Here is a 25,527-nt window from a genome sequence, read left to right on the forward strand (position 1 = left end):
AGTACAGGGAGATCAGGCCGGCCCATACACAGTCCTTTCAGCCTAAACAGGCTCCCCGGGACTAGTGCCCAACCTCTTGTGACCAAGAAGGCTCTAGCACACTGCCTGAACCTCCTGAAGGGTTGGACACAGTGCATGCTTTTATTTGCATAAACCAGCCCGCCTCCTGCCTTCCTATTTCCTGAGGTGTAGTTGCTTGTGTCTGTTAACAGGTGGCAGGCAGCACCGTTCTGCAGAAACATGAAAGACTCATGTGTGCTTGTGACAAGTAGCTGCTGTACATAGGGATTGAACCCTGCACGTCTGTGCCAGTAGTCGTTGTATGAGTGCTGCCCTGCCTGTGATTATTCTTTTGGGAGGAATTGGGAGACTTTAATGCAATAGGAGAGGATTTTAGGCGGGTGGTCTTTGAGACTTTCCAACATTGCCTCTAAGCCGCATCTGAGGGGTGCAAATGGCAGAGTCAGGATGGCCGAGTGGTCTAAGGCGCTGCGTTCAGGTCGCAGTCTCCTCTGGAGGCGTGGGTTCGAATCCCACTTCTGACATGTCTGTAACAGAATTTTTCTTTTCATTTGATTGTAACATTCCAGGCGTCCTATAACTGCTGGCCAAGGCTTTCTGGAACAGGGAGATGGAGTTGGAGCACGCACTGCAGGCCTCATGGTTGATTTCCAGTGCTTCCTGTATTTCCTCGCTTCTTTTTTGGGAAAGTGAACTCCAGTGAAAAACCATCTTTGGACTGGGCCGGCCTTGTGGACATGCAAACGGGCGCACCGCGACATTTTGCCTTTGGAAAAAATGCATAAAGAACCCAATGTGTTGTCCTTTTAACTGGGCCTAGTGGGAATGAAGTGACATTTTTAAAATGGATGGGGAGGGTGGTGGGTTAGGAGGGGTGGGTGGGATGCGCAAGAGTATATTCCTGGCAGACTGTGGAGACATTTTAGGAAATCCAAGAGGATTTAAGTGTGGTCAAAGACTTGCCAACATAGCCTCTAAGCCGATTCAGGCAAGCGCCTAAGGCAGAGTCAGGATGGCCGAGTGATCTAAGGTGCTGCGTTCAGGTCTGGGTTCGAATCCCACTTCTGACATGCCTGAAACGGGTTTTTACTTTTCATGTGATTGCATTCCACGCTTCCTATAACTGCCGGCCTCGGACTTCTGGAACAGGGAGATGGAGTTGGAGCTTGCTCCACACACTCCCGTCCTCCAGCTAGGTCTGCAGTTCGTCCTGGAATGCTTCACTGCCCTTTTGGCAGGTGTACTACAGTGCTTAAATGAAAAACCGTCTTAGGACTGTGCTAGCTTTGTGGACTTGCAAATGGGCGCAGCGCGGCATTTTGTCTTTGGAAAAAATGCATAAAGAACCCAACGTCTTGTCCTTTTCACTGGGCCTAGTTGGAATGAAGTGACCTATTTGAAATGGAGGTCAGGAGGAAAGTTAGTGTGACATAGTGGGAGGCAGATGGAGGAGTGAGTGGGGGGAAGCGAGAGGTAAAAAGGCAGGCAGAGGAGTGAACACAGTTCTTCCTCCTCGCCCTCTGCCCAACCAACCACCTGCCTGCCCAAACGGCCACGAACGGCCATTGTATATAGGCTTTGCTGGCAGAACTCTCTAGCCCTGTCATTTAGAGTGAGTCCTGTGCAGGAGTACAGGGAGATCAGGCCGGCCCATACACAGTCCTTTCAGCCTAAACAGGCTCCCCGGGACTAGTGCCCAACCTCTTGTGACCAAGAAGGCTCTAGCACACTGCCTGAACCTCCTGAAGGGTTGGACACAGTGCATGCTTTTATTTGCATAAACCAGCCCGCCTCCTGCCTTCCTATTTCCTGAGGTGTAGTTGCTTGTGTCTGTTAACAGGTGGCAGGCAGCACCGTTCTGCAGAAACATGAAAGACTCATGTGTGCTTGTGACAAGTAGCTGCTGTACATAGGGATTGAACCCTGCACGTCTGTGCCAGTAGTCGTTGTATGAGTGCTGCCCTGCCTGTGATTATTCTTTTGGGAGGAATTGGGAGACTTTAATGCAATAGGAGAGGATTTTAGGCGGGTGGTCTTTGAGACTTTCCAACATTGCCTCTAAGCCGCATCTGAGGGGTGCAAATGGCAGAGTCAGGATGGCCGAGTGGTCTAAGGCGCTGCGTTCAGGTCGCAGTGGGTTCGAATCCCACCTCTGACATGTCTGTAACAGATTTTTTCTTTTCATTTGATTGTAACATTCCAGGCGTCCTATAACTGCTGGCCAAGGCTTTCTGGAACAGGGAGATGGAGTTGGAGCACGCACTGCAGGCCTCATGGTTGATTTCCAGTGCTTCCTGTATTTCCTCGCTTCTTTTTTGGGAAAGTGAACTCCAGTGAAAAACCATCTTTGGACTGGGCCGGCCTTGTGGACATGCAAACGGGCGCACCGCGACATTTTGCCTTTGGAAAAAATGCATAAAGAACCCAATGTGTTGTCCTTTTAACTGGGCCTAGTGGGAATGAAGTGACATTTTTAAAATGGATGGGGAGGGTGGTGGGTTAGGAGGGGTGGGTGGGATGCGCGAGAGTATATTCCTGGCAGACTGTGGAGACATTTTAGGAAATCCAAGAGGATTTAAGTGTGGTCAAAGACTTGCCAACATAGCCTCTAAGCCGATTCAGGCGAGCGCCTAAGGCAGAGTCAGGATGGCCGAGTGGTCTAAGGCGCTGCGTTCAGGTCGCAGTCTCCTCTGGAGGCGTGGGTTCGAATCCCACTTCTGACATGCCTGAAATGGGTTTTTACTTTTCATGTGATTGCATTCCACGCTTCCTATAACTGCCGGCCACGGATTTCTGGAACAGGGAGATGGAGTTGGAGCTTGCTCCACACACTCCCGTCCTCCAGCTAGGTCTGCAGTTGGTCCTGGAATGCTTGACTGCCCTTTTGGCAGGTGTACTACAGTGCTTAAATGAAAAACCGTCTTAGGACTGTGCTAGCTTTGTGGACTTGCAAATGGGCGCAGCGCGGCATTTTGTCTTTGGAAAAAATGCATAAAGAACCCAACGTCTTGTCCTTTTCACTGGGCCTAGTTGGAATGAAGTGACCTATTTGAAATGGGGGTCAGGTGGAAAGTTAGTGTGACATAGTGGGAGGCAGATGGAGGAGTGAGTGGGGGGAAGCGAGAGGTAAAAAGGCAGGCAGAGGAGTGAACACAGTTCTTCCTCCTCGCCCTCTGCCCAACCAACCACCTGCCTGCCCAAACGGCCCCGAACGGCCACGAACGGCCATTGTATATAGGCTTTGCTGGCAGAACTCTTTAGCCCTGTAATTTAGAGTGAGTCCTGTGCAGGAGTACAGGGAGATCAGGCCGGCCCATACACAGTCCTTTCAGCCTAAACAGGCTCCCCGGCACTAGTGCCCAACCTCTTGTGACCAAGAAGGCTCTAGCACACTGCCTGAACCTCCTGAAGGGTTGGACACAGTGCATGCTTTTATTTGCATAAACCAGCCCGCCTCCTGCCTTCCTATTTCCTGAGGTGTAGTTGCTCGTGTCTGTTAACAGGTGGCAGGCAGCACCGTTCTGCAGAAACATGAAAGACTCATGTGTGCTTGTGACAAGTAGCTGCTGTACATAGGGATTGAACCCTGCACGTCTGTGCCAGTAGTCGTTGTATGAGTGCTGCCCTGCCTGTGATTATTCTTTTGGGAGGAATTTGGAGACTTTAATGCAATAGGAGAGGATTTTAGGCGGGTGGTCTTTGAGACTTTCCAACATTGCCTCTAAGCCGCATCTGAGGGGTGCAAACGGCAGAGTCAGGATGGCCGAGTGGTCTAAGGCGCTGCGTTCAGGTCGCAGTGGGTTCGAATCCCACCTCTGACATGTCTGTAACAGATTTTTTCTTTTCATTTGATTGTAACATTCCAGGCGTCCTATAACTGCTGGCCAAGGCTTTCTGGAACAGGGAGATGGAGTTGGAGCACGCACTGCAGGCCTCATGGTTGATTTCCAGTGCTTCCTGTATTTCCTCGCTTCTTTTTTGGGAAAGTGAACTCCAGTGAAAAACCATCTTTGGACTGGGCCGGCCTTGTGGACATGCAAACGGGCGCACCGCGACATTTTGCCTTTGGAAAAAATGCATAAAGAACCCAATGTGTTGTCCTTTTAACTGGGCCTAGTGGGAATGAAGTGACATTTTTAAAATGGATGGGGAGGGTGGTGGGTTAGGAGGGGTGGGTGGGATGCGCGAGAGTATATTCCTGGCAGACTGTGGAGACATTTTAGGAAATCCAAGAGGATTTAAGTGTGGTCAAAGACTTGCCAACATAGCCTCTAAGCCGATTCAGGCGAGCGCCTAAGGCAGAGTCAGGATGGCCGAGTGGTCTAAGGCGCTGCGTTCAGGTCGCAGTCTCCTCTGGAGGCGTGGGTTCGAATCCCACTTCTGACATGCCTGAAATGGGTTTTTACTTTTCATGTGATTGCATTCCACGCTTCCTATAACTGCCGGCCACGGATTTCTGGAACAGGGAGATGGAGTTGGAGCTTGCTCCACACACTCCCGTCCTCCAGCTAGGTCTGCAGTTCGTCCTGGAATGCTTCACTGCCCTTTTGGCAGGTGTACTACAGTGCTTAAATGAAAAACCGTCTTAGGACTGTGCTAGCTTTGTGGACTTGCAAATGGGCGCAGCGCAGCATTTTGTCTTTGGAAAAAATGCATAAAGAACCCAACGTCTTGTCCTTTTCACTGGGCCTAGTTGGAATGAAGTGACCTATTTGAAATGGAGGTCAGGAGGAAAGTTAGTGTGACATAGTGGGAGGCAGATGGAGGAGTGAGTGGGGGGAAGCGAGAGGTAAAAAGGCAGGCAGAGGAGTGAACACAGTTCTTCCTCCTCGCCCTCTGCCCAACCAACCACCTGTCTGCCCAAACGGCCCCGAACGGCCATTGTATATAGGCTTTGTTGGCAGAACTCTTTAGCCCTATCATTTAGAGTGAGTCCTGTGCAGGAGTACAGGGAGATCAGGCCGGCCCATACACAGTCCTTTCAGCCTAAACAGGCTCCCCGGGACTAGTGCCCAACCTCTTGTGACCAAGAAGGCTCTAGCACACTGCCTGAACCTCCTGAAGGGTTGGACACAGTGCATGCTTTTATTTGCATAAACCAGCCCGCCTCCTGCCTTCCTATTTCCTGAGGTGTAGTTGCTTGTGTCTGTTAACAGGTGGCAGGCAGCACCGTTCTGCAGAAACATGAAAGACTCATGTGTGCTTGTGACAAGTAGCTGCTGTACATAGGGATTGAACCCTGCACGTCTGTGCCAGTAGTCGTTGTATGAGTGCTGCCCTGCCTGTGATTATTCTTTTGGGAGGAATTGGGAGACTTTAATGCAATAGGAGAGGATTTTAGGCGGGTGGTCTTTGAGACTTTCCAACATTGCCTCTAAGCCGCATCTGAGGGGTGCAAATGGCAGAGTCAGGATGGCCGAGTGGTCTAAGGCGCTGCGTTCAGGTCGCAGTCTCCTCTGGAGGCGTGGGTTCGAATCCCACTTCTGACATGTCTGTAACAGAATTTTTCTTTTCATTTGATTGTAACATTCCAGGCGTCCTATAACTGCTGGCCAAGGCTTTCTGGAACAGGGAGATGGAGTTGGAGCACGCACTGCAGGCCTCATGGTTGATTTCCAGTGCTTCCTGTATTTCCTCGCTTCTTTTTTGGGAAAGTGAACTCCAGTGAAAAACCATCTTTGGACTGGGCCGGCCTTGTGGACATGCAAACGGGCGCACCGCGACATTTTGCCTTTGGAAAAAATGCATAAAGAACCCAATGTGTTGTCCTTTTAACTGGGCCTAGTGGGAATGAAGTGACATTTTTAAAATGGATGGGGAGGGTGGTGGGTTAGGAGGGGTGGGTGGGATGCGCAAGAGTATATTCCTGGCAGACTGTGGAGACATTTTAGGAAATCCAAGAGGATTTAAGTGTGGTCAAAGACTTGCCAACATAGCCTCTAAGCCGATTCAGGCAAGCGCCTAAGGCAGAGTCAGGATGGCCGAGTGATCTAAGGTGCTGCGTTCAGGTCTGGGTTCGAATCCCACTTCTGACATGCCTGAAACAGGTTTTTACTTTTCATGTGATTGCATTCCACGCTTCCTATAACTGCCGGCCTCGGACTTCTGGAACAGGGAGATGGAGTTGGAGCTTGCTCCACACACTCCCGTCCTCCAGCTAGGTCTGCAGTTCGTCCTGGAATGCTTCACTGCCCTTTTGGCAGGTGTACTACAGTGCTTAAATGAAAAACCGTCTTAGGACTGTGCTAGCTTTGTGGACTTGCAAATGGGCGCAGCGCGGCATTTTGTCTTTGGAAAAAATGCATAAAGAACCCAACGTCTTGTCCTTTTCACTGGGCCTAGTTGGAATGAAGTGACCTATTTGAAATGGAGGTCAGGAGGAAAGTTAGTGTGACATAGTGGGAGGCAGATGGAGGAGTGAGTGGGGGGAAGCGAGAGGTAAAAAGGCAGGCAGAGGAGTGAACACAGTTCTTCCTCCTTGCCCTCTGCCCAACCAACCACCTGCCTGCCCAAACGGCCACGAACGGCCATTGTATATAGGCTTTGCTGGCAGAACTCTTTAGCCCTGTCATTTAGAGTGAGTCCTGTGCAGGAGTACAGGGAGATCAGGCCGGCCCATACACAGTCCTTTCAGCCTAAACAGGCTCCCCGGGACTAGTGCCCAACCTCTTGTGACCAAGAAGGCTCTAGCACACTGCCTGAACCTCCTGAAGGGTTGGACACAGTGCATGCTTTTATTTGCATAAACCAGCCCGCCTCCTGCCTTCCTATTTCCTGAGGTGTAGTTGCTTGTGTCTGTTAACAGGTGGCAGGCAGCACCGTTCTGCAGAAACATGAAAGACTCATGTGTGCTTGTGACAAGTAGCTGCTGTACATAGGGATTGAACCCTGCACGTCTGTGCCAGTAGTCATTGTATGAGTGCTGCCCTGCCTGTGATTATTCTTTTGGGAGGAATTGGGAGACTTTAATGCAATAGGAGAGGATTTTAGGCGGGTGGTCTTTGAGACTTTCCAACATTGCCTCTAAGCCGCATCTGAGGGGTGCAAATGGCAGAGTCAGGATGGCCGAGTGGTCTAAGACGCTGCGTTCAGGTCGCAGTCTCCTCTGGAGGCGTGGGTTCGAATCCCACTTCTGACATGTCTGTAACAGAATTTTTCTTTTCATTTGATTGTAACATTCCAGGCGTCCTATAACTGCTGGCCAAGGCTTTCTGGAACAGGGAGATGGAGTTGGAGCACGCACTGCAGGCCTCATGGTTGATTTCCAGTGCTTCCTGTATTTCCTCGCTTCTTTTTTGGGAAAGTGAACTCCAGTGAAAAACCATCTTTGGACTGGGCCGGCCTTGTGGACATGCAAACGGGCGCACCGCGACATTTTGCCTTTGGAAAAAATGCATAAAGAACCCAATGTGTTGTCCTTTTAACTGTGCCTAGTGGGAATGAAGTGACATTTTTAAAATGGATGGGGAGGGTGGTGGGTTAGGAGGGGTGGGTGGGATGCGCGAGAGTATATTCCTGGAAGACTGTGGAGACATTTTAGGAAATCCAAGAGGATTTAAGTGTGGTCAAAGACTTGCCAACATAGCCTCTAAGCCGATTCAGGCAAGCGCCTAAGGCAGAGTCAGGATGGCCGAGTGGTCTAAGGTGCTGCGTTCAGGTCTGGGTTCGAATCCCACTTCTGACATGCCTGAAACGGGTTTTTACTTTTCATGTGATTGCATTCCACGCTTCCTATAACTGCCGGCCACAGACTTCTGGAACAGGGAGATGGAGTTGGAGCTTGCTCCACACACTCCCGTCCTCCAGCTAGGTCTGCAGTTCGTCCTGGAATGCTTCACTGCCCTTTTGGCAGGTGTACTACAGTGCTTAAATGAAAAACCGTCTTAGGACTGTGCTAGCTTTGTGGACTTGCAAATGGGCGCAGCGCGGCATTTTGTCTTTGGAAAAAATGCATAAAGAACCCAACGTCTTGTCCTTTTCACTGGGCCTAGTTGGAATGAAGTGACCTATTTGAAATGGGGGTCAGGTGGAAAGTTAGTGTGACATAGTGGGAGGCAGATGGAGGAGTGAGTGGGGGGAAGCGAGAGGTAAAAAGGCAGGCAGAGGAGTGAACACAGTTCTTCCTCCTCGCCCTCTGCCCAACCAACCACCTGCCTGCCCAAACGGCCACGAACGGCCATTGTATATAGGCTTTGCTGGCAGAACTCTTTAGCCCTGTCATTTAGAGTGAGTCCTGTGCAGGAGTACAGGGAGATCAGGCCGGCCCATACACAGTCCTTTCAGCCTAAACAGGCTCCCCGGGACTAGTGCCCAACCTCTTGTGACCAAGAAGGCTCTAGCACACTGCCTGAACCTCCTGAAGGGTTGGACACAGTGCATGCTTTTATTTGCATAAACCAGCCCGCCTCCTGCCTTCCTATTTCCTGAGGTGTAGTTGCTTGTGTCTGTTAACAGGTGGCAGGCAGCACCGTTCTGCAGAAACATGAAAGACTCATGTGTGCTTGTGACAAGTAGCTGCTGTACATAGGGATTGAACCCTGCACGTCTGTGCCAGTAGTCGTTGTATGAGTGCTGCCCTGCCTGTGATTATTCTTTTGGGAGGAATTGGGAGACTTTAATGCAATAGGAGAGGATTTTAGGCGGGTGGTCTTTGAGACTTTCCAACATTGCCTCTAAGCCGCATCTGAGGGGTGCAAATGGCAGAGTCAGGATGGCCGAGTGGTCTAAGGCGCTGCGTTCAGGTCGCAGTCTCCTCTGGAAGCGTGGGTTCGAATCCCACTTCTGACATGTCTGTAACAGAATTTTTCTTTTCATTTGATTGTAACATTCCAGGCGTCCTATAACTGCTGGCCAAGGCTTTCTGGAACAGGGAGATGGAGTTGGAGCACGCACTGCAGGCCTCATGGTTGATTTCCAGTGCTTCCTGTATTTCCTCGCTTCTTTTTTGGGAAAGTGAACTCCAGTGAAAAACCATCTTTGGACTGGGCCGGCCTTGTGGACATGCAAACGGGCGCACCGCGACATTTTGCCTTTGGAAAAAATGCATAAAGAACCCAATGTGTTGTCCTTTTAACTGGGCCTAGTGGGAATGAAGTGACATTTTTAAAATGGATGGGGAGGGTGGTGGGTTAGGAGGGGTGGGTGGGATGCGCGAGAGTATATTCCTGGCAGACTGTGGAGACATTTTAGGAAATCCAAGAGGATTTAAGTGTGGTCAAAGACTTGCCAACATAGCCTCTAAGCCGATTCAGGCGAGCGCCTAAGGCAGAGTCAGGATGGCCGAGTGGTCTAAGGTGCTGCGTTCAGGTCTGGGTTCGAATCCCACTTCTGACATGCCTGAAACGGGTTTTTACTTTTCATGTGATTGCATTCCACGCTTCCTATAACTGCCGGCCACGGATTTCTGGAACAGGGAGATGGAGTTGGAGCTTGCTCCACACACTCCCGTCCTCCAGCTAGGTCTGCAGTTCGTCCTGGAATGCTTCACTGCCCTTTTGGCAGGTGTACTACAGTGCTTAAATGAAAAACCGTCTTAGGACTGTGCTAGCTTTGTGGACTTGCAAATGGGCGCAGCGCAGCATTTTGTCTTTGGAAAAAATGCATAAAGAACCCAACGTCTTGTCCTTTTCACTGGGCCTAGTTGGAATGAAGTGACCTATTTGAAATGGAGGTCAGGAGGAAAGTTAGTGTGACATAGTGGGAGGCAGATGGAGGAGTGAGTGGGGGGAAGCGAGAGGTAAAAAGGCAGGCAGAGGAGTGAACACAGTTCTTCCTCCTCGCCCTCTGCCCAACCAACCACCTGTCTGCCCAAACGGCCCCGAACGGCCATTGTATATAGGCTTTGCTGGCAGAACTCTTTAGCCCTATCATTTAGAGTGAGTCCTGTGCAGGAGTACAGGGAGATCAGGCCGGCCCATACACAGTCCTTTCAGCCTAAACAGGCTCCCCGGGACTAGTGCCCAACCTCTTGTGACCAAGAAGGCTCTAGCACACTGCCTGAACCTCCTGAAGGGTTGGACACAGTGCATGCTTTTATTTGCATAAACCAGCCCGCCTCCTGCCTTCCTATTTCCTGAGGTGTAGTTGCTTGTGTCTGTTAACAGGTGGCAGGCAGCACCGTTCTGCAGAAACATGAAAGACTCATGTGTGCTTGTGACAAGTAGCTGCTGTACATAGGGATTGAACCCTGCACGTCTGTGCCAGTAGTCGTTGTATGAGTGCTGCCCTGCCTGTGATTATTCTTTTGGGAGGAATTGGGAGACTTTAATGCAATAGGAGAGGATTTTAGGCGGGTGGTCTTTGAGACTTTCCAACATTGCCTCTAAGCCGCATCTGAGGGGTGCAAATGGCAGAGTCAGGATGGCCGAGTGGTCTAAGGCGCTGCGTTCAGGTCGCAGTCTCCTCTGGAGGCGTGGGTTCGAATCCCACTTCTGACATGTCTGTAACAGAATTTTTCTTTTCATTTGATTGTAACATTCCAGGCGTCCTATAACTGCTGGCCAAGGCTTTCTGGAACAGGGAGATGGAGTTGGAGCACGCACTGCAGGCCTCATGGTTGATTTCCAGTGCTTCCTGTATTTCCTCGCTTCTTTTTTGGGAAAGTGAACTCCAGTGAAAAACCATCTTTGGACTGGGCCGGCCTTGTGGACATGCAAACGGGCGCACCGCGACATTTTGCCTTTGGAAAAAATGCATAAAGAACCCAATGTGTTGTCCTTTTAACTGGGCCTAGTGGGAATGAAGTGACATTTTTAAAATGGATGGGGAGGGTGGTGGGTTAGGAGGGGTGGGTGGGATGCGCAAGAGTATATTCCTGGCAGACTGTGGAGACATTTTAGGAAATCCAAGAGGATTTAAGTGTGGTCAAAGACTTGCCAACATAGCCTCTAAGCCGATTCAGGCAAGCGCCTAAGGCAGAGTCAGGATGGCCGAGTGATCTAAGGTGCTGCGTTCAGGTCTGGGTTCGAATCCCACTTCTGACATGCCTGAAACGGGTTTTTACTTTTCATGTGATTGCATTCCACGCTTCCTATAACTGCCGGCCTCGGACTTCTGGAACAGGGAGATGGAGTTGGAGCTTGCTCCACACACTCCCGTCCTCCAGCTAGGTCTGCAGTTCGTCCTGGAATGCTTCACTGCCCTTTTGGCAGGTGTACTACAGTGCTTAAATGAAAAACCGTCTTAGGACTGTGCTAGCTTTGTGGACTTGCAAATGGGCGCAGCGCGGCATTTTGTCTTTGGAAAAAATGCATAAAGAACCCAACGTCTTGTCCTTTTCACTGGGCCTAGTTGGAATGAAGTGACCTATTTGAAATGGAGGTCAGGAGGAAAGTTAGTGTGACATAGTGGGAGGCAGATGGAGGAGTGAGTGGGGGGAAGCGAGAGGTAAAAAGGCAGGCAGAGGAGTGAACACAGTTCTTCCTCCTCGCCCTCTGCCCAACCAACCACCTGCCTGCCCAAACGGCCACGAACGGCCATTGTATATAGGCTTTGCTGGCAGAACTCTCTAGCCCTGTCATTTAGAGTGAGTCCTGTGCAGGAGTACAGGGAGATCAGGCCGGCCCATACACAGTCCTTTCAGCCTAAACAGGCTCCCCGGGACTAGTGCCCAACCTCTTGTGACCAAGAAGGCTCTAGCACACTGCCTGAACCTCCTGAAGGGTTGGACACAGTGCATGCTTTTATTTGCATAAACCAGCCCGCCTCCTGCCTTCCTATTTCCTGAGGTGTAGTTGCTTGTGTCTGTTAACAGGTGGCAGGCAGCACCGTTCTGCAGAAACATGAAAGACTCATGTGTGCTTGTGACAAGTAGCTGCTGTACATAGGGATTGAACCCTGCACGTCTGTGCCAGTAGTCGTTGTATGAGTGCTGCCCTGCCTGTGATTATTCTTTTGGGAGGAATTGGGAGACTTTAATGCAATAGGAGAGGATTTTAGGCGGGTGGTCTTTGAGACTTTCCAACATTGCCTCTAAGCCGCATCTGAGGGGTGCAAATGGCAGAGTCAGGATGGCCGAGTGGTCTAAGGCGCTGCGTTCAGGTCGCAGTGGGTTCGAATCCCACCTCTGACATGTCTGTAACAGATTTTTTCTTTTCATTTGATTGTAACATTCCAGGCGTCCTATAACTGCTGGCCAAGGCTTTCTGGAACAGGGAGATGGAGTTGGAGCACGCACTGCAGGCCTCATGGTTGATTTCCAGTGCTTCCTGTATTTCCTCGCTTCTTTATTGGGAAAGTGAACTCCAGTGAAAAACCATCTTTGGACTGGGCCGGCCTTGTGGACATGCAAACGGGCGCACCGCGACATTTTGCCTTTGGAAAAAATGCATAAAGAACCCAATGTGTTGTCCTTTTAACTGGGCCTAGTGGGAATGAAGTGACATTTTTAAAATGGATGGGGAGGGTGGTGGGTTAGGAGGGGTGGGTGGGATGCGCGAGAGTATATTCCTGGCAGACTGTGGAGACATTTTAGGAAATCCAAGAGGATTTAAGTGTGGTCAAAGACTTGCCAACATAGCCTCTAAGCCGATTCAGGCGAGCGCCTAAGGCAGAGTCAGGATGGCCGAGTGGTCTAAGGCGCTGCGTTCAGGTCGCAGTCTCCTCTGGAGGCGTGGGTTCGAATCCCACTTCTGACATGCCTGAAATGGGTTTTTACTTTTCATGTGATTGCATTCCACGCTTCCTATAACTGCCGGCCACGGATTTCTGGAACAGGGAGATGGAGTTGGAGCTTGCTCCACACACTCCCGTCCTCCAGCTAGGTCTGCAGTTGGTCCTGGAATGCTTGACTGCCCTTTTGGCAGGTGTACTACAGTGCTTAAATGAAAAACCGTCTTAGGACTGTGCTAGCTTTGTGGACTTGCAAATGGGCGCAGCGCGGCATTTTGTCTTTGGAAAAAATGCATAAAGAACCCAACGTCTTGTCCTTTTCACTGGGCCTAGTTGGAATGAAGTGACCTATTTGAAATGGGGGTCAGGTGGAAAGTTAGTGTGACATAGTGGGAGGCAGATGGAGGAGTGAGTGGGGGGAAGCGAGAGGTAAAAAGGCAGGCAGAGGAGTGAACACAGTTCTTCCTCCTCGCCCTCTGCCCAACCAACCACCTGCCTGCCCAAACGGCCCCGAACGGCCACGAACGGCCATTGTATATAGGCTTTGCTGGCAGAACTCTTTAGCCCTGTAATTTAGAGTGAGTCCTGTGCAGGAGTACAGGGAGATCAGGCCGGCCCATACACAGTCCTTTCAGCCTAAACAGGCTCCCCGGCACTAGTGCCCAACCTCTTGTGACCAAGAAGGCTCTAGCACACTGCCTGAACCTCCTGAAGGGTTGGACACAGTGCATGCTTTTATTTGCATAAACCAGCCCGCCTCCTGCCTTCCTATTTCCTGAGGTGTAGTTGCTCGTGTCTGTTAACAGGTGGCAGGCAGCACCGTTCTGCAGAAACATGAAAGACTCATGTGTGCTTGTGACAAGTAGCTGCTGTACATAGGGATTGAACCCTGCACGTCTGTGCCAGTAGTCGTTGTATGAGTGCTGCCCTGCCTGTGATTATTCTTTTGGGAGGAATTTGGAGACTTTAATGCAATAGGAGAGGATTTTAGGCGGGTGGTCTTTGAGACTTTCCAACATTGCCTCTAAGCCGCATCTGAGGGGTGCAAACGGCAGAGTCAGGATGGCCGAGTGGTCTAAGGCGCTGCGTTCAGGTCGCAGTGGGTTCGAATCCCACCTCTGACATGTCTGTAACAGATTTTTTCTTTTCATTTGATTGTAACATTCCAGGCGTCCTATAACTGCTGGCCAAGGCTTTCTGGAACAGGGAGATGGAGTTGGAGCACGCACTGCAGGCCTCATGGTTGATTTCCAGTGCTTCCTGTATTTCCTCGCTTCTTTTTTGGGAAAGTGAACTCCAGTGAAAAACCATCTTTGGACTGGGCCGGCCTTGTGGACATGCAAACGGGCGCACCGCGACATTTTGCCTTTGGAAAAAATGCATAAAGAACCCAATGTGTTGTCCTTTTAACTGGGCCTAGTGGGAATGAAGTGACATTTTTAAAATGGATGGGGAGGGTGGTGGGTTAGGAGGGGTGGGTGGGATGCGCGAGAGTATATTCCTGGCAGACTGTGGAGACATTTTAGGAAATCCAAGAGGATTTAAGTGTGGTCAAAGACTTGCCAACATAGCCTCTAAGCCGATTCAGGCGAGCGCCTAAGGCAGAGTCAGGATGGCCGAGTGGTCTAAGGCGCTGCGTTCAGGTCGCAGTCTCCTCTGGAGGCGTGGGTTCGAATCCCACTTCTGACATGCCTGAAATGGGTTTTTACTTTTCATGTGATTGCATTCCACGCTTCCTATAACTGCCGGCCACGGATTTCTGGAACAGGGAGATGGAGTTGGAGCTTGCTCCACACACTCCCGTCCTCCAGCTAGGTCTGCAGTTCGTCCTGGAATGCTTCACTGCCCTTTTGGCAGGTGTACTACAGTGCTTAAATGAAAAACCGTCTTAGGACTGTGCTAGCTTTGTGGACTTGCAAATGGGCGCAGCGCAGCATTTTGTCTTTGGAAAAAATGCATAAAGAACCCAACGTCTTGTCCTTTTCACTGGGCCTAGTTGGAATGAAGTGACCTATTTGAAATGGAGGTCAGGAGGAAAGTTAGTGTGACATAGTGGGAGGCAGATGGAGGAGTGAGTGGGGGGAAGCGAGAGGTAAAAAGGCAGGCAGAGGAGTGAACACAGTTCTTCCTCCTCGCCCTCTGCCCAACCAACCACCTGTCTGCCCAAACGGCCCCGAACGGCCATTGTATATAGGCTTTGCTGGCAGAACTCTTTAGCCCTATCATTTAGAGTGAGTCCTGTGCAGGAGTACAGGGAGATCAGGCCGGCCCATACACAGTCCTTTCAGCCTAAACAGGCTCCCCGGGACTAGTGCCCAACCTCTTGTGACCAAGAAGGCTCTAGCACACTGCCTGAACCTCCTGAAGGGTTGGACACAGTGCATGCTTTTATTTGCATAAACCAGCCCGCCTCCTGCCTTCCTATTTCCTGAGGTGTAGTTGCTTGTGTCTGTTAACAGGTGGCAGGCAGCACCGTTCTGCAGAAACATGAAAGACTCATGTGTGCTTGTGACAAGTAGCTGCTGTACATAGGGATTGAACCCTGCACGTCTGTGCCAGTAGTCGTTGTATGAGTGCTGCCCTGCCTGTGATTATTCTTTTGGGAGGAATTGGGAGACTTTAATGCAATAGGAGAGGATTTTAGGCGGGTGGTCTTTGAGACTTTCCAACATTGCCTCTAAGCCGCATCTGAGGGGTGCAAATGGCAGAGTCAGGATGGCCGAGTGGTCTAAGGCGCTGCGTTCAGGTCGCAGTCTCCTCTGGAGGCGTGGGTTCGAATCCCACTTCTGACATGTCTGTAACAGAATTTTTCTTTTCATTTGATTGTAACATTCCAGGCGTCCTATAACTGCTGGCCAAGGCTTTCTGGAACAGGGAGATGGAGTTGGAGCACGCACTGCAGGCCTCATGGTTGATTTCCAGTGCTTCCTGTATTTCCTCGCTTCTTTTTTGGGAAAGTGAACTCCAGTGAAAAACCATCTTTGGACTGGGCCGGCCTTGTGGACATGCAAACGGGCGCACCGCGACATTTTGCCTTTGGAAAAAATGCATAAAGAACCCAATGTGTTGTCCTTTTAACTGGGCCTAGTGGGAATGAAGTGACATTTTTAAAATGGATGGGGAGGGTGGTGGGTTAGGAGGGGTGGGTGGGATGCGCAAGAGTATATTCCTGGCAGACTGTGGAGACATTTTAGGAAATCCAAGAGGATTTAAGTGTGGTCAAAGACTTGCCAACATAGCCTCTAAGCCGATTCAGGCAAGCGCCTAAGGCAGAGTCAGGATGGCCGAGTGATCTAAGGTGCTGCGTTCAGGTCTGGGTTCGAATCCCACTTCTGACATGCCTGAAACAGGTTTTTACTTTTCATGTGATTGCATTCCACGCTTCCTATAACTGCCGGCCTCGGACTTCTGGAACAGGGAGATGGAGTTGGAGCTTGCTCCACACACTCCCGTCCTCCAGCTAGGTCTGCAGTTCGTCCTGGAATGCTTCACTGCCCTTTTGGCAGGTGTACTACAGTGCTTAAATGAAAAACCGTCTTAGGACTGTGCTAGCTTTGTGGACTTGCAAATGGGCGCAGCGCGGCATTTTGTCTTTGGAAAAAATGCATAAAGAACCCAACGTCTTGTCCTTTTCACTGGGCCTAGTTGGAATGAAGTGACCTATTTGAAATGGAGGTCAGGAGGAAAGTTAGTGTGACATAGTGGGAGGCAGATGGAGGAGTGAGTGGGGGGAAGCGAGAGGTAAAAAGGCAGGCAGAGGAGTGAACACAGTTCTTCCTCCTTGCCCTCTGCCCAACCAACCACCTGCCTGCCCAAACGGCCACGAACGGCCATTGTATATAGGCTTTGCTGGCAGAACTCTTTAGCCCTGTCATTTAGAGTGAGTCCTGTGCAGGAGTACAGGGAGATCAGGCCGGCCCATACACAGTCCTTTCAGCCTAAACAGGCTCCCCGGGACTAGTGCCCAACCTCTTGTGACCAAGAAGGCTCTAGCACACTGCCTGAACCTCCTGAAGGGTTGGACACAGTGCATGCTTTTATTTGCATAAACCAGCCCGCCTCCTGCCTTCCTATTTCCTGAGGTGTAGTTGCTTGTGTCTGTTAACAGGTGGCAGGCAGCACCGTTCTGCAGAAACATGAAAGACTCATGTGTGCTTGTGACAAGTAGCTGCTGTACATAGGGATTGAACCCTGCACGTCTGTGCCAGTAGTCATTGTATGAGTGCTGCCCTGCCTGTGATTATTCTTTTGGGAGGAATTGGGAGACTTTAATGCAATAGGAGAGGATTTTAGGCGGGTGGTCTTTGAGACTTTCCAACATTGCCTCTAAGCCGCATCTGAGGGGTGCAAATGGCAGAGTCAGGATGGCCGAGTGGTCTAAGACGCTGCGTTCAGGTCGCAGTCTCCTCTGGAGGCGTGGGTTCGAATCCCACTTCTGACATGTCTGTAACAGAATTTTTCTTTTCATTTGATTGTAACATTCCAGGCGTCCTATAACTGCTGGCCAAGGCTTTCTGGAACAGGGAGATGGAGTTGGAGCACGCACTGCAGGCCTCATGGTTGATTTCCAGTGCTTCCTGTATTTCCTCGCTTCTTTTTTGGGAAAGTGAACTCCAGTGAAAAACCATCTTTGGACTGGGCCGGCCTTGTGGACATGCAAACGGGCGCACCGCGACATTTTGCCTTTGGAAAAAATGCATAAAGAACCCAATGTGTTGTCCTTTTAACTGTGCCTAGTGGGAATGAAGTGACATTTTTAAAATGGATGGGGAGGGTGGTGGGTTAGGAGGGGTGGGTGGGATGCGCGAGAGTATATTCCTGGAAGACTGTGGAGACATTTTAGGAAATCCAAGAGGATTTAAGTGTGGTCAAAGACTTGCCAACATAGCCTCTAAGCCGATTCAGGCAAGCGCCTAAGGCAGAGTCAGGATGGCCGAGTGGTCTAAGGTGCTGCGTTCAGGTCTGGGTTCGAATCCCACTTCTGACATGCCTGAAACGGGTTTTTACTTTTCATGTGATTGCATTCCACGCTTCCTATAACTGCCGGCCACAGACTTCTGGAACAGGGAGATGGAGTTGGAGCTTGCTCCACACACTCCCGTCCTCCAGCTAGGTCTGCAGTTCGTCCTGGAATGCTTCACTGCCCTTTTGGCAGGTGTACTACAGTGCTTAAATGAAAAACCGTCTTAGGACTGTGCTAGCTTTGTGGACTTGCAAATGGGCGCAGCGCGGCATTTTGTCTTTGGAAAAAATGCATAAAGAACCCAACGTCTTGTCCTTTTCACTGGGCCTAGTTGGAATGAAGTGACCTATTTGAAATGGGGGTCAGGTGGAAAGTTAGTGTGACATAGTGGGAGGCAGATGGAGGAGTGAGTGGGGGGAAGCGAGAGGTAAAAAGGCAGGCAGAGGAGTGAACACAGTTCTTCCTCCTCGCCCTCTGCCCAACCAACCACCTGCCTGCCCAAACGGCCACGAACGGCCATTGTATATAGGCTTTGCTGGCAGAACTCTTTAGCCCTGTCATTTAGAGTGAGTCCTGTGCAGGAGTACAGGGAGATCAGGCCGGCCCATACACAGTCCTTTCAGCCTAAACAGGCTCCCCGGGACTAGTGCCCAACCTCTTGTGACCAAGAAGGCTCTAGCACACTGCCTGAACCTCCTGAAGGGTTGGACACAGTGCATGCTTTTATTTGCATAAACCAGCCCGCCTCCTGCCTTCCTATTTCCTGAGGTGTAGTTGCTTGTGTCTGTTAACAGGTGGCAGGCAGCACCGTTCTGCAGAAACATGAAAGACTCATGTGTGCTTGTGACAAGTAGCTGCTGTACATAGGGATTGAACCCTGCACGTCTGTGCCAGTAGTCGTTGTATGAGTGCTGCCCTGCCTGTGATTATTCTTTTGGGAGGAATTGGGAGACTTTAATGCAATAGGAGAGGATTTTAGGCGGGTGGTCTTTGAGACTTTCCAACATTGCCTCTAAGCCGCATCTGAGGGGTGCAAATGGCAGAGTCAGGATGGCCGAGTGGTCTAAGGCGCTGCGTTCAGGTCGCAGTCTCCTCTGGAAGCGTGGGTTCGAATCCCACTTCTGACATGTCTGTAACAGAATTTTTCTTTTCATTTGATTGTAACATTCCAGGCGTCCTATAACTGCTGGCCAAGGCTTTCTGGAACAGGGAGATGGAGTTGGAGCACGCACTGCAGGCCTCATGGTTGATTTCCAGTGCTTCCTGTATTTCCTCGCTTCTTTTTTGGGAAAGTGAACTCCAGTGAAAAACCATCTTTGGACTGGGCCGGCCTTGTGGACATGCAAACGGGCGCACCGCGACATTTTGCCTTTGGAAAAAATGCATAAAGAACCCAATGTGTTGTCCTTTTAACTGGGCCTAGTGGGAATGAAGTGACATTTTTAAAATGGATGGGGAGGGTGGTGGGTTAGGAGGGGTGGGTGGGATGCGCGAGAGTATATTCCTGGCAGACTGTGGAGACATTTTAGGAAATCCAAGAGGATTTAAGTGTGGTCAAAGACTTGCCAACATAGCCTCTAAGCCGATTCAGGCGAGCGACTAAGGCAGAGTCAGGATGGCCGAGTGGTCTAAGGTGCTGCGTTCAGGTCTGGGTTCGAATCCCACTTCTGACATGCCTGAAACGGGTTTTTACTTTTCATGTGATTGCATTCCACGCTTCCTATAACTGCCGGCCACGGATTTCTGGAACAGGGAGATGGAGTTGGAGCTTGCTCCACACACTCCCGTCCTCCAGCTAGGTCTGCAGTTCGTCCTGGAATGCTTCACTGCCCTTTTGGCAGGTGTACTACAGTGCTTAAATGAAAAACCGTCTTAGGACTGTGCTAGCTTTGTGGACTTGCAAATGGGCGCAGCGCAGCATTTTGTCTTTGGAAAAAATGCATAAAGAACCCAACGTCTTGTCCTTTTCACTGGGCCTAGTTGGAATGAAGTGACCTATTTGAAATGGAGGTCAGGAGGAAAGTTAGTGTGACATAGTGGGAGGCAGATGGAGGAGTGAGTGGGGGGAAGCGAGAGGTAAAAAGGCAGGCAGAGGAGTGAACACAGTTCTTCCTCCTCGCCCTCTGCCCAACCAACCACCTGTCTGCCCAAACGGCCCCGAACGGCCATTGTATATAGGCTTTGCTGGCAGAACTCTTTAGCCCTATCATTTAGAGTGAGTCCTGTGCAGGAGTACAGGGAGATCAGGCCGGCCCATACACAGTCCTTTCAGCCTAAACAGGCTCCCCGGGACTAGTGCCCAACCTCTTGTGACCAAGAAGGCTCTAGCACACTGCCTGAACCTCCTGAAGGGTTGGACACAGTGCATGCTTTTATTTGCATAAACCAGCCCGCCTCCTGCCTTCCTATTTCCTGAGGTGTAGTTGCTTGTGTCTGTTAACAGGTGGCAGGCAGCACCGTTCTGCAGAAACATGAAAGACTCATGTGTGCTTGTGACAAGTAGCTGCTGTACATAGGGATTGAACCCTGCACGTCTGTGCCAGTAGTCGTTGTATGAGTGCTGCCCTGCCTGTGATTATTCTTTTGGGAGGAATTGGGAGACTTTAATGCAATAGGAGAGGATTTTAGGCGGGTGGTCTTTGAGACTTTCCAACATTGCCTCTAAGCCGCATCTGAGGGGTGCAAATGGCAGAGTCAGGATGGCCGAGTGGTCTAAGGCGCTGCGTTCAGGTCGCAGTCTCCTCTGGAGGCGTGGGTTCGAATCCCACTTCTGACATGTCTGTAACAGAATTTTTCTTTTCATTTGATTGTAACATTCCAGGCGTCCTATAACTGCTGGCCAAGGCTTTCTGGAACAGGGAGATGGAGTTGGAGCACGCACTGCAGGCCTCATGGTTGATTTCCAGTGCTTCCTGTATTTCCTCGCTTCTTTTTTGGGAAAGTGAACTCCAGTGAAAAACCATCTTTGGACTGGGCCGGCCTTGTGGACATGCAAACGGGCGCACCGCGACATTTTGCCTTTGGAAAAAATGCATAAAGAACCCAATGTGTTGTCCTTTTAACTGGGCCTAGTGGGAATGAAGTGACATTTTTAAAATGGATGGGGAGGGTGGTGGGTTAGGAGGGGTGGGTGGGATGCGCAAGAGTATATTCCTGGCAGACTGTGGAGACATTTTAGGAAATCCAAGAGGATTTAAGTGTGGTCAAAGACTTGCCAACATAGCCTCTAAGCCGATTCAGGCAAGCGCCTAAGGCAGAGTCAGGATGGCCGAGTGATCTAAGGTGCTGCGTTCAGGTCTGGGTTCGAATCCCACTTCTGACATGCCTGAAACGGGTTTTTACTTTTCATGTGATTGCATTCCACGCTTCCTATAACTGCCGGCCTCGGACTTCTGGAACAGGGAGATGGAGTTGGAGCTTGCTCCACACACTCCCGTCCTCCAGCTAGGTCTGCAGTTCGTCCTGGAATGCTTCACTGCCCTTTTGGCAGGTGTACTACAGTGCTTAAATGAAAAACCGTCTTAGGACTGTGCTAGCTTTGTGGACTTGCAAATGGGCGCAGCGCGGCATTTTGTCTTTGGAAAAAATGCATAAAGAACCCAACGTCTTGTCCTTTTCACTGGGCCTAGTTGGAATGAAGTGACCTATTTGAAATGGAGGTCAGGAGGAAAGTTAGTGTGACATAGTGGGAGGCAGATGGAGGAGTGAGTGGGGGGAAGCGAGAGGTAAAAAGGCAGGCAGAGGAGTGAACACAGTTCTTCCTCCTCGCCCTCTGCCCAACCAACCACCTGCCTGCCCAAACGGCCACGAACGGCCATTGTATATAGGCTTTGCTGGCAGAACTCTCTAGCCCTGTCATTTAGAGTGAGTCCTGTGCAGGAGTACAGGGAGATCAGGCCGGCCCATACACAGTCCTTTCAGCCTAAACAGGCTCCCCGGGACTAGTGCCCAACCTCTTGTGACCAAGAAGGCTCTAGCACACTGCCTGAACCTCCTGAAGGGTTGGACACAGTGCATGCTTTTATTTGCATAAACCAGCCCGCCTCCTGCCTTCCTATTTCCTGAGGTGTAGTTGCTTGTGTCTGTTAACAGGTGGCAGGCAGCACCGTTCTGCAGAAACATGAAAGACTCATGTGTGCTTGTGACAAGTAGCTGCTGTACATAGGGATTGAACCCTGCACGTCTGTGCCAGTAGTCGTTGTATGAGTGCTGCCCTGCCTGTGATTATTCTTTTGGGAGGAATTGGGAGACTTTAATGCAATAGGAGAGGATTTTAGGCGGGTGGTCTTTGAGACTTTCCAACATTGCCTCTAAGCCGCATCTGAGGGGTGCAAATGGCAGAGTCAGGATGGCCGAGTGGTCTAAGGCGCTGCGTTCAGGTCGCAGTGGGTTCGAATCCCACCTCTGACATGTCTGTAACAGATTTTTTCTTTTCATTTGATTGTAACATTCCAGGCGTCCTATAACTGCTGGCCAAGGCTTTCTGGAACAGGGAGATGGAGTTGGAGCACGCACTGCAGGCCTCATGGTTGATTTCCAGTGCTTCCTGTATTTCCTCGCTTCTTTTTTGGGAAAGTGAACTCCAGTGAAAAACCATCTTTGGACTGGGCCGGCCTTGTGGACATGCAAACGGGCGCACCGCGACATTTTGCCTTTGGAAAAAATGCATAAAGAACCCAATGTGTTGTCCTTTTAACTGGGCCTAGTGGGAATGAAGTGACATTTTTAAAATGGATGGGGAGGGTGGTGGGTTAGGAGGGGTGGGTGGGATGCGCGAGAGTATATTCCTGGCAGACTGTGGAGACATTTTAGGAAATCCAAGAGGATTTAAGTGTGGTCAAAGACTTGCCAACATAGCCTCTAAGCCGATTCAGGCGAGCGCCTAAGGCAGAGTCAGGATGGCCGAGTGGTCTAAGGCGCTGCGTTCAGGTCGCAGTCTCCTCTGGAGGCGTGGGTTCGAATCCCACTTCTGACATGCCTGAAATGGGTTTTTACTTTTCATGTGATTGCATTCCACGCTTCCTATAACTGCCGGCCACGGATTTCTGGAACAGGGAGATGGAGTTGGAGCTTGCTCCACACACTCCCGTCCTCCAGCTAGGTCTGCAGTTGGTCCTGGAATGCTTGACTGCCCTTTTGGCAGGTGTACTACAGTGCTTAAATGAAAAACCGTCTTAGGACTGTGCTAGCTTTGTGGACTTGCAAATGGGCGCAGCGCGGCATTTTGTCTTTGGAAAAAATGCATAAAGAACCCAACGTCTTGTCCTTTTCACTGGGCCTAGTTGGAATGAAGTGACCTATTTGAAATGGGGGTCAGGTGGAAAGTTAGTGTGACATAGTGGGAGGCAGATGGAGGAGTGAGTGGGGGGAAGCGAGAGGTAAAAAGGCAGGCAGAGGAGTGAACACAGTTCTTCCTCCTCGCCCTCTGCCCAACCAACCACCTGCCTGCCCAAACGGCCCCGAACGGCCACGAACGGCCATTGTATATAGGCTTTGCTGGCAGAACTCTTTAGCCCTGTAATTTAGAGTGAGTCCTGTGCAGGAGTACAGGGAGATCAGGCCGGCCCATACACAGTCCTTTCAGCCTAAACAGGCTCCCCGGCACTAGTGCCCAACCTCTTGTGACCAAGAAGGCTCTAGCACACTGCCTGAACCTCCTGAAGGGTTGGACACAGTGCATGCTTTTATTTGCATAAACCAGCCCGCCTCCTGCCTTCCTATTTCCTGAGGTGTAGTTGCTTGTGTCTGTTAACAGGTGGCAGGCAGCACCGTTCTGCAGAAACATGAAAGACTCATGTGTGCTTGTGACAAGTAGCTGCTGTACATAGGGATTGAACCCTGCACGTCTGTGCCAGTAGTCGTTGTATGAGTGCTGCCCTGCCTGTGATTATTCTTTTGGGAGGAATTGGGAGACTTTAATGCAATAGGAGAGGATTTTAGGCGGGTGGTCTTTGAGACTTTCCAACATTGCCTCTAAGCCGCATCTGAGGGGTGCAAATGGCAGAGTCAGGATGGCCGAGTGGTCTAAGGCGCTGCGTTCAGGTCGCAGTGGGTTCGAATCCCACCTCTGACATGTCTGTAACAGATTTTTTCTTTTCATTTGATTGTAACATTCCAGGCGTCCTATAACTGCTGGCCAAGGCTTTCTGGAACAGGGAGATGGAGTTGGAGCACGCACTGCAGGCCTCATGGTTGATTTCCAGTGCTTCCTGTATTTCCTCGCTTCTTTTTTGGGAAAGTGAACTCCAGTGAAAAACCATCTTTGGACTGGGCCGGCCTTGTGGACATGCAAACGGGCGCACCGCGACATTTTGCCTTTGGAAAAAATGCATAAAGAACCCAATGTGTTGTCCTTTTAACTGGGCCTAGTGGGAATGAAGTGACATTTTTAAAATGGATGGGGAGGGTGGTGGGTTAGGAGGGGTGGGTGGGATGCGCGAGAGTATATTCCTGGCAGACTGTGGAGACATTTTAGGAAATCCAAGAGGATTTAAGTGTGGTCAAAGACTTGCCAACATAGCCTCTAAGCCGATTCAGGCGAGCGCCTAAGGCAGAGTCAGGATGGCCGAGTGGTCTAAGGCGCTGCGTTCAGGTCGCAGTCTCCTCTGGAGGCGTGGGTTCGAATCCCACTTCTGACATGCCTGAAATGGGTTTTTACTTTTCATGTGATTGCATTCCACGCTTCCTATAACTGCCGGCCACGGATTTCTGGAACAGGGAGATGGAGTTGGAGCTTGCTCCACACACTCCCGTCCTCCAGCTAGGTCTGCAGTTGGTCCTGGAATGCTTGACTGCCCTTTTGGCAGGTGTACTACAGTGCTTAAATGAAAAACCGTCTTAGGACTGTGCTAGCTTTGTGGACTTGCAAATGGGCGCAGCGCGGCATTTTGTCTTTGGAAAAAATGCATAAAGAACCCAACGTCTTGTCCTTTTCACTGGGCCTAGTTGGAATGAAGTGACCTATTTGAAATGGGGGTCAGGTGGAAAGTTAGTGTGACATAGTGGGAGGCAGATGGAGGAGTGAGTGGGGGGAAGCGAGAGGTAAAAAGGCAGGCAGAGGAGTGAACACAGTTCTTCCTCCTCGCCCTCTGCCCAACCAACCACCTGCCTGCCCAAACGGCCCCGAACGGCCACGAACGGCCATTGTATATAGGCTTTGCTGGCAGAACTCTTTAGCCCTGTAATTTAGAGTGAGTCCTGTGCAGGAGTACAGGGAGATCAGGCCGGCCCATACACAGTCCTTTCAGCCTAAACAGGCTCCCCGGCACTAGTGCCCAACCTCTTGTGACCAAGAAGGCTCTAGCACACTGCCTGAACCTCCTGAAGGGTTGGACACAGTGCATGCTTTTATTTGCATAAACCAGCCCGCCTCCTGCCTTCCTATTTCCTGAGGTGTAGTTGCTCGTGTCTGTTAACAGGTGGCAGGCAGCACCGTTCTGCAGAAACATGAAAGACTCATGTGTGCTTGTGACAAGTAGCTGCTGTACATAGGGATTGAACCCTGCACGTCTGTGCCAGTAGTCGTTGTATGAGTGCTGCCCTGCCTGTGATTATTCTTTTGGGAGGAATTTGGAGACTTTAATGCAATAGGAGAGGATTTTAGGCGGGTGGTCTTTGAGACTTTCCAACATTGCCTCTAAGCCGCATCTGAGGGGTGCAAACGGCAGAGTCAGGATGGCCGAGTGGTCTAAGGCGCTGCGTTCAGGTCGCAGTCTCCGCTGGAGGCGTGGGTTCGAATCCCACCTCTGACATGTCTGTAACAGATTTTTTCTTTTCATTTGATTGTAACATTCCAGGCGTCCTATAACTGCTGGCCAAGGCTTTCTGGAACAGGGAGATGGAGTTGGAGCACGCACTGCAGGCCTCATGGTTGATTTCCAGTGCTTCCTGTATTTCCTCGCTTCTTTTTTGGGAAAGTGAACTCCAGTGAAAAA

At 50.6% G+C, this 25,527-nt stretch overlaps 16 non-coding genes across 16 annotated transcripts; all 16 read left to right on the forward strand.

Annotated features, from left to right (window-relative positions):
• The first annotated feature begins 462 nt into the window (after positions 1-462).
• TRNAL-CAG (transfer RNA leucine (anticodon CAG)) lies at positions 463-545 on the forward strand. Its single transcript has one exon. It is a non-coding gene; the product is annotated as a tRNA-Leu (tRNA).
• Positions 546-2,661: 2,116 nt separating this feature from the next.
• On the forward strand, positions 2,662-2,744 carry TRNAL-CAG (transfer RNA leucine (anticodon CAG)). Its single transcript has one exon. It is a non-coding gene; the product is annotated as a tRNA-Leu (tRNA).
• Positions 2,745-4,324: 1,580 nt separating this feature from the next.
• Positions 4,325-4,407, forward strand: TRNAL-CAG (transfer RNA leucine (anticodon CAG)). Its single transcript has one exon. It is a non-coding gene; the product is annotated as a tRNA-Leu (tRNA).
• Positions 4,408-5,427: 1,020 nt separating this feature from the next.
• TRNAL-CAG (transfer RNA leucine (anticodon CAG)) lies at positions 5,428-5,510 on the forward strand. The gene has a single exon. It is a non-coding gene; the product is annotated as a tRNA-Leu (tRNA).
• A 1,566-nt stretch (positions 5,511-7,076) lies between these two features.
• Positions 7,077-7,159, forward strand: TRNAL-CAG (transfer RNA leucine (anticodon CAG)). The gene has a single exon. It is a non-coding gene; the product is annotated as a tRNA-Leu (tRNA).
• Positions 7,160-8,725: 1,566 nt separating this feature from the next.
• On the forward strand, positions 8,726-8,808 carry TRNAL-CAG (transfer RNA leucine (anticodon CAG)). Its single transcript has one exon. It is a non-coding gene; the product is annotated as a tRNA-Leu (tRNA).
• A 1,566-nt stretch (positions 8,809-10,374) lies between these two features.
• Positions 10,375-10,457, forward strand: TRNAL-CAG (transfer RNA leucine (anticodon CAG)). The gene has a single exon. It is a non-coding gene; the product is annotated as a tRNA-Leu (tRNA).
• Positions 10,458-12,573: 2,116 nt separating this feature from the next.
• Positions 12,574-12,656, forward strand: TRNAL-CAG (transfer RNA leucine (anticodon CAG)). Its single transcript has one exon. It is a non-coding gene; the product is annotated as a tRNA-Leu (tRNA).
• Positions 12,657-14,236: 1,580 nt separating this feature from the next.
• On the forward strand, positions 14,237-14,319 carry TRNAL-CAG (transfer RNA leucine (anticodon CAG)). The gene has a single exon. It is a non-coding gene; the product is annotated as a tRNA-Leu (tRNA).
• A 1,020-nt stretch (positions 14,320-15,339) lies between these two features.
• Positions 15,340-15,422, forward strand: TRNAL-CAG (transfer RNA leucine (anticodon CAG)). Its single transcript has one exon. It is a non-coding gene; the product is annotated as a tRNA-Leu (tRNA).
• Positions 15,423-16,988: 1,566 nt separating this feature from the next.
• On the forward strand, positions 16,989-17,071 carry TRNAL-CAG (transfer RNA leucine (anticodon CAG)). The gene has a single exon. It is a non-coding gene; the product is annotated as a tRNA-Leu (tRNA).
• Positions 17,072-18,637: 1,566 nt separating this feature from the next.
• TRNAL-CAG (transfer RNA leucine (anticodon CAG)) lies at positions 18,638-18,720 on the forward strand. The gene has a single exon. It is a non-coding gene; the product is annotated as a tRNA-Leu (tRNA).
• A 1,566-nt stretch (positions 18,721-20,286) lies between these two features.
• TRNAL-CAG (transfer RNA leucine (anticodon CAG)) lies at positions 20,287-20,369 on the forward strand. Its single transcript has one exon. It is a non-coding gene; the product is annotated as a tRNA-Leu (tRNA).
• Positions 20,370-22,485: 2,116 nt separating this feature from the next.
• Positions 22,486-22,568, forward strand: TRNAL-CAG (transfer RNA leucine (anticodon CAG)). The gene has a single exon. It is a non-coding gene; the product is annotated as a tRNA-Leu (tRNA).
• A 1,580-nt stretch (positions 22,569-24,148) lies between these two features.
• TRNAL-CAG (transfer RNA leucine (anticodon CAG)) lies at positions 24,149-24,231 on the forward strand. Its single transcript has one exon. It is a non-coding gene; the product is annotated as a tRNA-Leu (tRNA).
• A 1,030-nt stretch (positions 24,232-25,261) lies between these two features.
• Positions 25,262-25,344, forward strand: TRNAL-CAG (transfer RNA leucine (anticodon CAG)). The gene has a single exon. It is a non-coding gene; the product is annotated as a tRNA-Leu (tRNA).
• The last annotated feature ends 183 nt before the right edge of the window (positions 25,345-25,527 follow it).

The sequence above is a fragment of the Ambystoma mexicanum genome, chromosome 11 (genome assembly GCF_040938575.1).
Source record: "Ambystoma mexicanum isolate Mex_15411 chromosome 11, UKY_AmexF1_1, whole genome shotgun sequence".
Taxonomy (NCBI): domain Eukaryota; kingdom Metazoa; phylum Chordata; class Amphibia; order Caudata; family Ambystomatidae; genus Ambystoma; species Ambystoma mexicanum.